Source organism: Salmo trutta, chromosome 14, assembly GCF_901001165.1.
Source record: "Salmo trutta chromosome 14, fSalTru1.1, whole genome shotgun sequence".
NCBI lineage: Eukaryota > Metazoa > Chordata > Actinopteri > Salmoniformes > Salmonidae > Salmo > Salmo trutta.
In genome coordinates this window covers 71521458-71534791 of record NC_042970.1, presented here as the reverse complement: position 1 = coordinate 71534791, position 13334 = coordinate 71521458, and the positions used below count along the sequence as shown (strand labels likewise).

Below are 13334 nucleotides of genomic sequence, written 5' to 3'. Positions count from 1 at the left end.
AATAAGGATTTGTTCGTAACTGACTTGCCTAGTTAAATAAAGGTAAAAATATTAATTTGACATCTTGGATATGACTGTGTTCATTCCGCCACCTATTTGCCCAGCTCTAGCACCTCACGCGCGATTATTTATTAAATGTTTCACTGTTCGCACTGTAAACATTCTAATAAAAGCGATCAGCGTTAAATCAAGTTGCATCCTCGTTATTGCTCCCACCCCCCAGAAATACCTTCATGTAAAAGCGCGGTGATCCTTCTGTTTAATCATCCTATCCTGCCACACAGATTCTAGACCTGCTCTCTAATTTTTACATAGATTTTATGGGGAGGGCTGACACAGGTCTTGGTAGTGGTGGTCAACTAGTTAAGAGGTCCCTACGTAATCACTTCACATAGCCTAGGCTAGTCGTCTCCCTACTGAATTTGAAATGTGGGAAAGCCAAATAAAAAATGGATAAGAAAAGGCAATGGAGTTTGACATTTTTTAAGTCCAAAAAATCCCGAGAAAGATGGTGAATCGAATGCAGAAGGAGCCAGAGAACTGTCAGTGCCGGAGGAGAGGAGTGAGTGCATCCACCGACAAAGTGTTCCGAGCAGGTGCAATTTGCAGTTCAAGAACAAGCAAACGTATAACCCCTGGCTTGTCATGTAGAATTCAAAGCTGGGCTGTACAACATGAAAAAAAGTTGGGATTAAACTTGCAAAAGAATGGGTGGAATGTACAGTAACATCCTCTGCCTCAGACGTGAAACAAAAACAAAAACAAAGAGCCCTCAGATAAAAGCTTTTTGAACATTTCGGGAACCAAGGCGCATTTGGTGGCAGCAAGCGTTGTAGACAAGGCTAAAGAGGACACACAGGTTATGGTTAACACTCAAAATGCTAAAAATAGACACTACAGCCAGCATCTTCCGAACAGCTTTAGAAGGAGGCTAAACGTCACAGCCACAACCCCGCCCACGGCTTTGAGCAAGAAATTGATTGTCAGGAGTTAAATAAAATTGATATGTGGAGAGTCATTGTGGGAGGTTCTTTTACAAACTTGTTCTGCACTGTGAAGTTAATCTGAATATGTGCTTCATATTATATCGTAGGCAGGAGGCCTATTCTCATATGTGTGTTCTTCTGTAGCCTACATTGATTTATTTTATTTGAAGTTATCTTCCGATATTGTGATATTTGTTCTACTGCTACGTTGATGTCTTGAAAATGATATGAAATGTGGATCTTGTAAGCCCTGCTGCTGTGTATGTGTGCATATGCAGACGGCGTGTGTTCTGCAGCAACGTCTAAAAATTGCTGTACATTGATGTCTAGAAATTCGGACTTGTGTAAGCCCCGCAGCTATACTCAAGTATGTGGGCATACTGCAGTGACATCTAAAATGCTTTGAATTAATCAGCACTTTGGAGAGTGCTGTCTGTTTCACCACCATTGACAGTAGGCTACTTGGCTCTTCACTCTGTTTGCTGCGCTGCTACGTTGTGTTTGACAATTTTTTTCTCAATGTGTTCTGGGACCCCAGAGCTCCCCGGATAACCCCCCACCCCCGCGCTCACTATGTGTTCTGGGACCTATCGATTTACAAATAAAGCACTGCATGCGAAGGTAGGATTTATCAAGCCATCAATGGTCGAAAAGAAGACTGAAATTATTCTGATTATTAGTGATCAAGTTAGAAAAATTAGTCAGTATGGCATTTTTTATTGCCTAGTTATACAGTGCATTTGGAAAGTATTTAGGTCCCTTCACAGTTTCCACATTTCCGCATTTAATCCAGGCCCTGAAGCGCCTAGCTCCACTCCCATTCCCCAGGCGCTCTCATTTGTTGACTTCTGTAACCGTAAAAGCCTTGGTTTCATGCATGTTAATATTGGAAGCCTCTTCCCTAAGTTTGTTTTATTCACTGCTTTAGCACACTCTGCCAACCCAGATGTCCTAGCCGTGTCTGAATCCTGGTTTTGGAAGGCCACCAAAAATCCTGAAATTTCCATCCCTAACTATAACATTTTCTGACAAGATATGGGGCTGAGTTGCAATCTACTGCAGAGATAGCCTGCAGAGTTCTGTCATACTATCCAGGTCTGTGCCCAAACAATTTGACCTTCTACTTAAAAATCAACCTTTCCAGAAACAAGTCTCTCACCGTTGCCGCTTGCTATAGACCACCTTCTGCCCCAGCTGTGCCCTGGACACCATATGTGAATTGATTGCCCCCCATCTATCTTCAGAGCTCGTACTGTTAGGTGACCTAAACTGGGACATGCTTAATTAACACCCCGGCCGTCCTACAATCTAAGTTAAATGCCCTCAATCTCACACAAATTATCAATGAACCTACCAGGTACAACCCCAAATCCGTAAACACGGGCACGCTCATAGATATCATCCTGACCAACCTGCCCTCCAAATACACCTCTGCTGTCTTCAACCAGGATCTCAGCGATCACTGCCTCATTGCCTGCGTCCGTAATGGGTCTGCGGTCAAACCACCCCTCATCACTGTCAAATGCTCCCTAAAACACTTCAGCGAGCAGGCCTTTCTAATCGACCTGTCCCGGGTATCCTGGAAGGATACTGACCTCATTCCGTCAGTAGAAGATGTCTGGTTATTCTTTAAAAGTGCTTTCCTGACTATCTTAAATAAGCATGCCCCATTCCAAAAATTTAGAACCAGGAAAAGATATAGCCCTTGGTTCACTCCAGACCTGACTGCCCTAGACCAGCACAAAAACATCCTGTGGCGTACTGCATTAGCATTGAATAGCCCCCGTGATATGCAACTTTTCAGGGAAGTTAGGAACCAATATACACAGGCAGTTAGGAAAGCAAAGGCTAGCTTTTTCAAACAGAAATTTGCATCCTGTAGCACAAACTCCAAAAAGTCCTGGGACACTGTAAAGTCCATGGAGAAAAAGAGCACCTCCTCCAGCTGCCCACTGCACTTAGGCTAGGAAATACTGTCACCAGTGATAAATCCACGATAATTGAGAATTTCAATAAGCATTTTTCTACGACTGGCTATGCTTTCCACATGGCTACCCCAACCCTGGTCAACAGCCCTGCACCCCCCACAGCAACTTGCCAAAGCCTCCCCCATTTCTCCTTCACCCAAATCCAGATAGCTAATGTTCTGAAAGAGCTGCAAAATCTGGGCCCCTACAAATCAGCTGGACTAGACAATCTGGACCCTCTCTTTCTAAAATGATCCGCCGCAATTGTTGCAACCCCTATTACTAGCCTGTTCAATCTCTCTTTCATATCGTCTGAGATCCCCAAAGATTGGAAAGCTGTCGCGGTCATCCCCGAGACACTCTAGATCCAAACTATTACAGAACTAAATCTATCCTACCCTGCCTTTCTTAGGTCTTCGAAAGCCAAGTTAACAAACAGATCACCGACCATTTCGAATCCCACCGTACCTTCTCCACTATGCAATCTGGTTTTCGAGCTGGTCATGGATGCACCTCAACCACGCTCAAGGTCCTAAACGATGTCATAACCGCCATCGATAAGAGACTACTGTGCAGCAGTACTCATCGACCTGGCCAAAGCTTTCAACTCTGTCAATCACCACATTCTTATCGGCAGACTCAACAGCCTTGGTTTCTGAAATGACTGCCTCGCCTGGTTCACCAACTACTTCTCAGACAGAGTTCAGTGTGTCAAATCGGAGGGCCTGTTGTCCGGACCTCTGGCAGTCTCTATGGGGGTGCCACAGGGTTCAATTCTCGGGCCGACTCTTTTCTCTACATACATCAATGATGTCACTCTTGCTGATTCTCTGATCCACCTCTCCACAGACAACACCATTCTGTATACTTCTGGCCCTTCTTTGGACACTGTGTTAACTAACCTCCAGACGAGCTTAAATGCCATACAACTCTCCTGCAAGTAAAACTAAATGCATGCTCTTCAACCGATCGCTGCCCGCACCTGCCCGCCCATCCAGCATCACTACTCTGGACGGTTCTGACTTAGAATATGTGGACAACTACAAATACCTAGGTGTCAAGTTAAACTGTAAACTCTCCTTCCAGACTCACATTAAGTATCTCCAATCCAAAATTGAATCTAGAATCAGCTTCCTATTTCGCAACAAAGCATCCTTCATTCATGCTGCTAAACATGCCCTCGTAAAGCTGACTATCCTACCAATCCTTGACTTTGGTGATGTAATTTACAAAATAGCCTCCAACACTCTACTCAACAAATTGGATGCAGTCTATCACAGTGCCATCCGTTTTGTCACCAAAGTCCCACATTCTACTCACCACTTGTATGCTCTCGTTGGCTGGCCCTCACTTCATATTCGTCGCCAAACCCACTGGCTCCAGGTCGTCTTTGCTAGGTAAAGCGTCGCCTTATCTTAGCTCACTGGTCACCATAGCAGCACCCACTCATTGCACGCGCTCCCACAGGTATATTTCACTAGTCACCCCCAAAGCCAATTACTCCTTGGGCTGCCTTTCCTTCCAGTTCTCTGCTGCCAATGACTGGAACGAATTGCAAAGATCTCTGAAGCTGGAGACTCATATCTCCCTCTATATCTTTAAGCACCAGCTGTCAGAGCAGCTCACAGATCACTGCACTTGTACATAGACCATCTGTAAATAGCCCATCCAACTACCTCATCCCCATACTGTTACCCATACCCCAGTATGTCTACTTGCACATTCATCTTCTGCACATCTATCACTCCAGTGTTTAATTGCTAAATTGTAATTATTTCCCCACTATGGCCTATTTATTGCCTTACCTCCCTTATCTTACCTCAATTGCACACACTGTATATAGACTTTTCTATTGTGTTATTGACTGTATATTTGTTTGTTCCATGTGTAACACTGTGTTGTTGTTTGTGTCGCACAGCTTTGCTTTATCTTGGCCAGGTCGCAGTTGTAAATGAGCACTTGTCCTCAACTGGCCTACCTGGTTAAATAAAGGTGAAATAAAAAAATAAAAAATTAGCATTTTGCTACGTTACAGCCTTATTCTAACATGGATTAAATTGTTTTTCCCTAATGAATCTACACACAATACCCCATAATGACAAAGCAAAAACAGGTTTTCAGACATTTTTGCACATTTCTAAAAAATAAAACACTCAAATATCACATTTACATAAGTATTCAGACCCTTTACTCCGTACTTTGTTGAAGCAACTTTGGCAGCGATTAAAGTTTGGAGTCCTCTTGGGTATGACCCTACAAGCTTGGCACACCTGTATTTGGGAAAATGTGGGAAAAGTCAAGGGGTCTGAATACTTTCCGAATGCACTGTGTATGCCAAGTTGCACTGTGTATGCCAAGTCTTAGAATATCACAATGGACCTGCAACTTTGACATTCTCCACTTCTGTTGAGTATTACCCTGTGCTATGAGCAACAAGGTAGTCAAAAATACACTGTGGGGATCAGATAAAGCAACATCAACAATAGAGGATATGTCAATAGAAATCCCCTTGGTAATAACCAGGTCCAGAGTATAGCCACGGTTAACATGTTGGATAAAGTCCATAGAGCTCAAAGATTCATAAATTCAATGGCCTTGGAGACAGTCTTTTTGTTAACATGAATATTAAAATCGCCCTACACAATGATTTTATCATAGTTCGTAATGAGGTCATTCACGAGAAAGGCTTTACTAAGGATTGCTCTAACATTTAAAAGCGCCATATTCAATGAGTGTGGGCCACTCTATCCCTGGGGCATCTGCCTCGACGTAATCATTATGATTGGACCCTCAAAATACCAATTGGGGCCCCAGCCGGTGTAGAGCAGGGCTCCCAGCTCCCTTTGGTAGCCTGAAAGGGGGTTGTAGGAGTCTTGGTCTTGGATGATGGTGTTGGTCGACCAGCAGACAGGTACTAAGACCAGGAGGGCAGTGATGAGGAAGACGACCCCACTAGCGTTGGATACCTTGGCCTTGGACCTCTCGTCATCCACTAAGTTGATACACTTCCCCCCGGCGATGCCCAACAGGATGGCGAACACTCCGGCGATGATTGCGATGATGGTCAGAGCCCTGGCGGCCTGCAGGTCCTGGAGCAAGGCCAGGAGGGAGTCGTAGACCTTACACTGCCTCTGGCCCATGCACCATAAACCCTGTCAGATAACCTGAGCGGTGAGAGTTTGGTGTGAGATGGCTGTTGCCTTCCACATGGGCAGAGTACAGATGATGATACTTCCCAGCCAGCCGATGATCGCCAGGGCCCAGCATCTGTAGCCCAGCTGACATTCACCTGATGGAGCCCTGGCAGTCTGGACGGATTGAATTGATGGAGGGAGTGATTGAGAGACAGAGGGGAGAGAGTATAGCCTGTACGGTGGAGAGGTTGTCAATGAAGAACAAACTTCCTCTACGGCTCTGAAAACAGGGTTACTGTGAAAAAGGGACAGAAAGGGCAGGAGTTTTGTCATCTTTCTGTCTCTCTGTATCTCTCTTTCTCTCAAGTGAAACTTGTTTCCAAAGGTATCTCATCTGACCGGTTTACTAAGCCCCGCACAAAGCTGAGCGTTATATGGTGTCAATAATTAACTAAGGCCAGGACCTTCAGCCCTTCAGCCCTGCTGCTGCTGCTGTCCCCTTCAGAATTACTCTTAAATCTGTCACACACACACACAGGCACACTCACGGATGCACACACATGCACACACAACCGTTCAATCCTTCTCCTAGCTGCACATTGTCTGTCGCACACATTCACCGTCTCTCTCTCTCTCTCTCTCGTTCTGTCTCTTTCTGTCTCTCTCTGTTTCTCTCTGTCTCTCTCTCTCTCTCTCTCTCTGTCTCTCTCTGTCTCTGTCTCTCCCTCAACATTTGGGGAACCAATTAGAAAGCTGGTCCCTCGATCCCATATTTACCATAATGCTATAATATTGATGGATATCCTACATCAGTATTAGCTGTATAAACACTTCCATGTTTGAAATTCAAAGTCTGATTCCATAGCTCACTTACAGTGTAAACTCTGGAGACCTCCCTCAGCTCAACATTATGCAGTTATCTCAATGTATTCTATCTAGAGTGGAAACCTCCCTCAGCTCAACATTATGTAGTTATCTCAATGTATTCTATCTAGAGTGGAAACCTCCCTCAGCTCAACATTATGTAGTTATCTCAATGTATTCTATCTAGAGTGGAAACCTCCCTCAGCTCAGCATTATGTAGTTATCTCAATGTATTCTATCTAGAGTGGAAAACCTCCCTCAGCTCAACATTATGTAGTTATCTCAATGTATTCTATCTAGAGTGGAAACCTCCCTCAGCTCAACATTATGTAGTTATCTCAATGTATTCTATCTAGAGTGGAAACCTCCCTCAGCTCAACATTATGTAGTTATCTCAATGTATTCTATCTAGAGTGGAAACCTCCCTCAGCTCAACATTATGTAGTTATCTCAATGTATTCTATCTAGAGTGGAAACCTCCCTCAGCTCAACATTATGTAGTTATCTCAATGTATTCTATCTAGAGTGGAAACCTCCCTCAGCTCAACATTATGTAGTTATCTCAATGTATTCTATCTAGAGTGGAAACCTCCCTCAGCTCAACATTATGTAGTTATCTCAATGTATTCTATCTAGAGTGGAAACCTCCCTCAGCTCAACATTATGTAGTTATCTCAATGTATTCTATCTAGAGTGGAAACCTCCCTCAGCTCAGCATTATGTAGTTATCTCAATGTATTCTATCTAGAGTGGAAACCTCCCTCAGCTCAACATTATGTAGTTATCTCAATGTATTCTATCTAGAGTGGAAACCTCCCTCAGCTCAACATTATGTAGTTATCTCAATGTATTCTATCTAGAGTGGAAACCTCCCTCAGCTCAGCATTATGTAGTTATCTCAATGTATTCTATCTAGAGTGGAAACCTCCCACAGCTCAACATTATGTGCTTATCTGAGTGTATTCTGAGTGAACCAGGTTATCTCATGGGGTACCTGGTAGTCATGATGCAGTATCTCACACTGCCACCTACTGGTTGACAATGTAAGTGCCACTCTCTCTTGTACAAGCAGGATTACATCTGAGTAACATTGCAAGGTTGATCATTTCAGAAATGTAAAACAAGCATCAGATGATCAATGGAAATGTTGTAGAACTAATTTCCAATGCACTGATTTGTATGTTCTTCTTTAAAAATGTCCTCTTTCTTTTCCTCCTACTTCATCTCTCTCTCCATCTATCTCTCCATCTATCTCTCCATTCCTCTCTGGCTCCATGTTCGATCCACACTGAGTCACGGGTCAGATAGAGCAGAGACTGCAAGACAGAAACTCTCCGGTAAATTGGCTGCAGTCCACAAAACCCAGATAGATCTATATGAGATACAGTAGGCCAATACCTAATGACCCAATATTTTATATCATATGCAACTATGGAACTGATAGAATGGAATTGCAATTTCATCTCATAATAGTATAGTTTGTATTTAAATAATGTCATAATTGACAGACTACTAGTTGTTATATTAGCATTACAATAATGTACCACTACTATACACCGCTATAATTCCACTATAATTATCTGTCTGACTATGTCACTCTATCCCCCACTCTCTGAGGGTGTCTCAGGGGAAGTTTGTAAAAGTATTTAAAAAACACATTTCCAATTGACACATGTATATAATACACTCTTGTACAAGTGTAAAATACAACACATGTATATAATACAATCTTGTACATGTGTAAAATACAACAAATGTATTCTCCCACCTAATTATTATTATTATTATTTCCTCCCTGCCAACTATGTTTTTACATCCTGTGGTCTCAGACCTGTTTGTGCTATCTTGCCAACTCCCCTGGTCATTGAGGCAAGGCAGCGCAAACAGATCGCGGACCAGGCTATATTTTTAGGCTTGAAAGAGATTTTCTCGACCCGAATGAGCATAGGACACTCCCCTTCTCCTCGTTAGCAGTCAAAACCACAGCCCAGTTCAACACACTAATGACAAATCTCTCTGCCACCATATTAATCAGGGCATAAAACGAGTCGTTAAAGTCCCATTCCACTGCTGTTATTGTAAAACCATTTAGGGAACACTCTATTCTAGTTCATGGGGAGAGGGTCCACTGCCCCAGACCCAAGCCAAGTTGGCTGTGTTTCATTCCAGCTAGATGTTCCTCCTTCTCTGACCTTGTTCACTCCCTTTTTATGGGTCTGCATGTTACTGTATAGGTAAAAGAAACAGCTCCAGCTAGGTTCCGCCACATTGCTTTCACCTATCCAGTTCCATCAGTCCTGACAGCGAGACAGGGAGAGAACGAGTGCAGGGGGGAGAGAACATCTGGCTGAATTGAAAGCCAGCCATGGTCTTCTGCCAGTCTGTTAGAGGACCCAGAGGAAAGCTTTTTTTTAAAGACCTGAAGACTTGTGAATAGAGAAAGACTGGAAGTTCAATGAAGAATGTTATTATTGTATTAAACAAAACCCTTATTTTTTTTGAACACATATTTTACTTAGTGTGGTCCACCGACTACTTTTTCCATATCGGTTTTATTCCTCCCCCAACTGTCCTAAGAAGGAAACCCCCAGCTAGGTGACTCCTCTCCCCCATGTGAGCAGCATGCCACCCCCTGGGACAGGTGTTAGTGGTGATGGAGGGGGCTGACGGATTGGACCTGGCAGCCTGCCATACCAGTGGGACGTAGGTCTTGTTTTAGTCTCTATTCACTATAGATTTTTCAGCTGTACAATGCAATCTTATCTTGTTCACTCTGTGTCTGGCTCAATTGTCATCCATCATTCCTGGCTCACTGTGACACGGCCTTAGACTGAAGAACGGGCAGGCACACAGGCGGGATAGACGAGAGAGGAGCAGACACTCAGACGGACAGACAGTCAGAGACAAAAATGCACGCACCAATGCTCATTGCCTTCAGAAAGTATTCATAACCCTTGAATTATTCCCCATTTTGTTGTGTTACAGCCTGAATTCTAAATTGGCTAAATAGATGTATTTCTTTCTCACCCATCTATACACAATACCCCAGAATGACAAAGTGAAAACCTTGATTTGTACAATATTTGCCCATTATTATTTTTTAAATTCTTTAAGCTCTGTCAAGTTGGTTGTTGATCATTGATAGACAAGCATTTTCAAGTCTTACCATAGATTTTCAAGTCGATTTAAGTCAAAACTGTACCTAGGCCACTCAAGAACATTCAATGTCAACTTGGTAAGCAACACCAGTGTATATTTGGCCTTGTGTTTTAGATTATTGTCCTGCTGAAAGGTGAATTTGTCTCCCAGTGTCTGTTGGAAAGCAGACTTTTTTGAATGACTACCTCATCTCTGTACCCCACACAGACAATTGCTTGTAAGGTCCCTCAGTCGAGCAGTGAATTTCAAACACAGATTCAATCACAAAGACCAGGGAGGTTTTCCAATGCTTCGCAAAGAAGGGCACCTATTGCTAGATGGATTAAAAAAAGAAGACATTGAATATCTCTTTGAGCATGGTGAAGTTATTAATTACACTTTGGATGGTGTATCAATACACCCAGTAACTACAAAGATACAGATGTCCTTCCTAACACAGTTGCCGGAGAGGAAGGAAACCTCTCAGGAATTTCACCATGAGGTCAATGGTGACTTTCAAACAGTTACAGAGTTTAATGGCTGTGATAAGAGAAAACTGAGGATGCTGTCAGGTCACTTGTGATACAAGTCAGAATTCGATGTCCATCCATGTCTGAGGACGTTGGGAGATGACTTGGAACCCAGCAACTAGGGGTAACAGTGAGTGCTGTTACCTTCAAGTAGGTTTCGGTTTTGTTGTGGTTTGTGGAAAAGAGATGGTGGATGGGTGCAAGCATCTGCCTTTGATTTGAAAGGTTGCATGTTCAAGTCCAGTGATAGAATGATTTTATTGTATTTATTTTTCTTTTAAGCCTATCCCAAACCTTAACCATTACCTAAACCATTCGGAGTTAGTGCCAAACTTTTCGAATTCGGAGTTAATGCCACATTTTGCCACCCTAACCTTAAAAATGCAGAGTTAATGCCTAAATTTAACCTTAACACGTCAAAATGTTAAGTTTGGAACAAACATAGATGAACATCTAATTCTGAAAAGAAGGAAGCCTGTACAGAATAAAAAATATTCCAAAACGTGTGTCCTATTTGAAATAATGTACTAAAGTAAAACATTGGCTAAGAAATTAACTTTATGTCCTGAGTACCACTCTTCATATTTTCCCGCATGGTGATGGCTGCATCATGTTATGGGAATGCTTGTCATTGGCAAGGACTAGGGAGTTTTTTAGGATAAAAATAAATGGAATGTAACTAAGCACAGGCAGAGTGCTAGAGGAAAAGCTGGTTCAGTCTGTTTCCAACAGACACTGGGAGACAAATGTACCTTTCAGGAGGACAATAACCTTCAACACAAGGCCAAATATATTGCTTACCAAGACAACATTGAATGTTCCTGAGTGACCTAGCTACAGTTTTGACTTAAATCGGCTTGAAAATCTATGGCAAGATCAACATCCAACTTGACAGAGCTTGACAAATTTTGAAAAAAATTATGTGCAAATATTGTACAATCCAGGTGTGGAAAGCTCTAAGCGACTTACCCAGAAAGACTCACAGCTGTAATCACTGCCAAAGGGAATTCTAACATGTATTTACTCAGGGGTGTGAATACTTGTGTTTTTTATTGTTTTTATTTCACCTTTATTTAACCAGGTAGGCTAGTTGAGAACAAGTTCTCATTTGCAACTGCGACCTGGCCAAGATAAAGCATAGCCGTTCGACACATACAACAACACAGTTACACATGGAATAAACAAACATACAGTCAATAATACAGTAGCAAAAATAAAACAAAAAGTCTATATACAGTGAGTGCAAATGAGGTAAGATAAGGGAGTTAATTAAGGCAATAAATAGGCCGTGGTGGTGAAGTAACTACAATATAGCAATTAAACACTAGAATGGTAGATGTGCAGAAGATGAATGTACAAGTAGAGAGTGGGGTGCAAAGGAGCAGTGGGGTGGGGTGCAAAGGAGCAAGATAAATAAATAAATACAGTATGGGGATGAGGTAGTTGGATGGGCTGTTTACAGATTGGCTATGTACAGGTGCAGTGATCTGTGAGCTGCTCTGACAGCTGGTGCTTAAAGCTAGTGAGGGAGATATGAGTCTCCAGCTTCAGTGATTTTTGTTCCAGTCATTGGCAGCAGAGAACTGGAAGGAAAGGCGGCCAAAGGATGAATTGGCTTTGGCTTTGGGGGTGACTACCTTCTGGAGTGTGTGCTATGAGTGGGTGCTGCTATGGTGACCAGTGAGCTGAGATAAGGCGGGGCTTTACCTAGCAGAGACTTGTAGATGACCTGGAGCCAGTGGGTTTGGCGACGAGAGTGAAGCGAGGGCCAGCCAACGAGAGCGTACAGGTCGCAGTGGTGGGTGGAATATGGGGCTTTGGTGACAAAACGGATGGCACTGTGATAGACTGCATCCAATTTGTTGAGTAGAGTGTTGGAGGCTATTTTATAAATGACATCGCCGAAGTCGAGGATCGGTAGGATGGTCAGTTTTACGAGGATATGTTTGGCAGCATGAGTGAAGGATGCTTTGTTCCGAAATAGGAAGCCGATTCTAGATTAAATTTTGGATTGTAGATGCTTAATGTGAGTCTGGAAGGAGAGTTTACAGTCTAACCAGACACCTAGGTATTTGTAGTTATCCACATATTCTAAGTCAGAACCGTCCAGAGTAGTGATACTGGACGGGCGGGCAGGTGCGGGCAGTGATTGGTTGAAGAGCATGCATTTAGTTTTACTTGCATTTAAGAGCAGTTGGAGGCCACGGAAGGAGAGTTGTATGTAAATTCGATTTTTCTGTATTTCATTTTCAATAAATTTACAAAAATTTCTAAACATGTTTTTATGTTGTCATTATGGGGTATTGTGTGTAGATGGGTAAGAAGAAAATATTTCATCCATTTTGAATTCAGGCTGTAACACAACAGAATGGGAAATAAGTCAAGTCGTATGGATACTTTCTGAAGGCACTGTATATACAGATGTCTGGCTCCTCTCCTCTGTTACCTTTGACCTTTTTCAAAAGGAGGTGAAGAGAGGATGGAAGACAGAGGAGTTGATCTGGCCAATTGAGTATCTCTTGTGGAAACAAATGTTCTTGTATGAAATGAGACTCATTTTCTCCACTCACGTGTCATCAGGCAAATGGAATTCTAAAATAATGGGTAAAGTGATAAAAACTATACTAATCAAAAATATAAACGCAACAATTTCAACAATTTTATGGAGTTACAGTTCACATAAAAAAATCATTCAATTTACATTAATTAATTAGT

The 13334-nt window shown here is 42.5% G+C and overlaps 1 pseudogene; it reads right to left on the bottom strand.

Annotated features, from left to right (window-relative positions):
* Nucleotides 1-5697: 5697 nt before the first annotated feature.
* Nucleotides 5698-6238, bottom strand: LOC115147857 (claudin-4-like; annotated as a pseudogene).
* Nucleotides 6239-13334: the final 7096 nt, after the last annotated feature.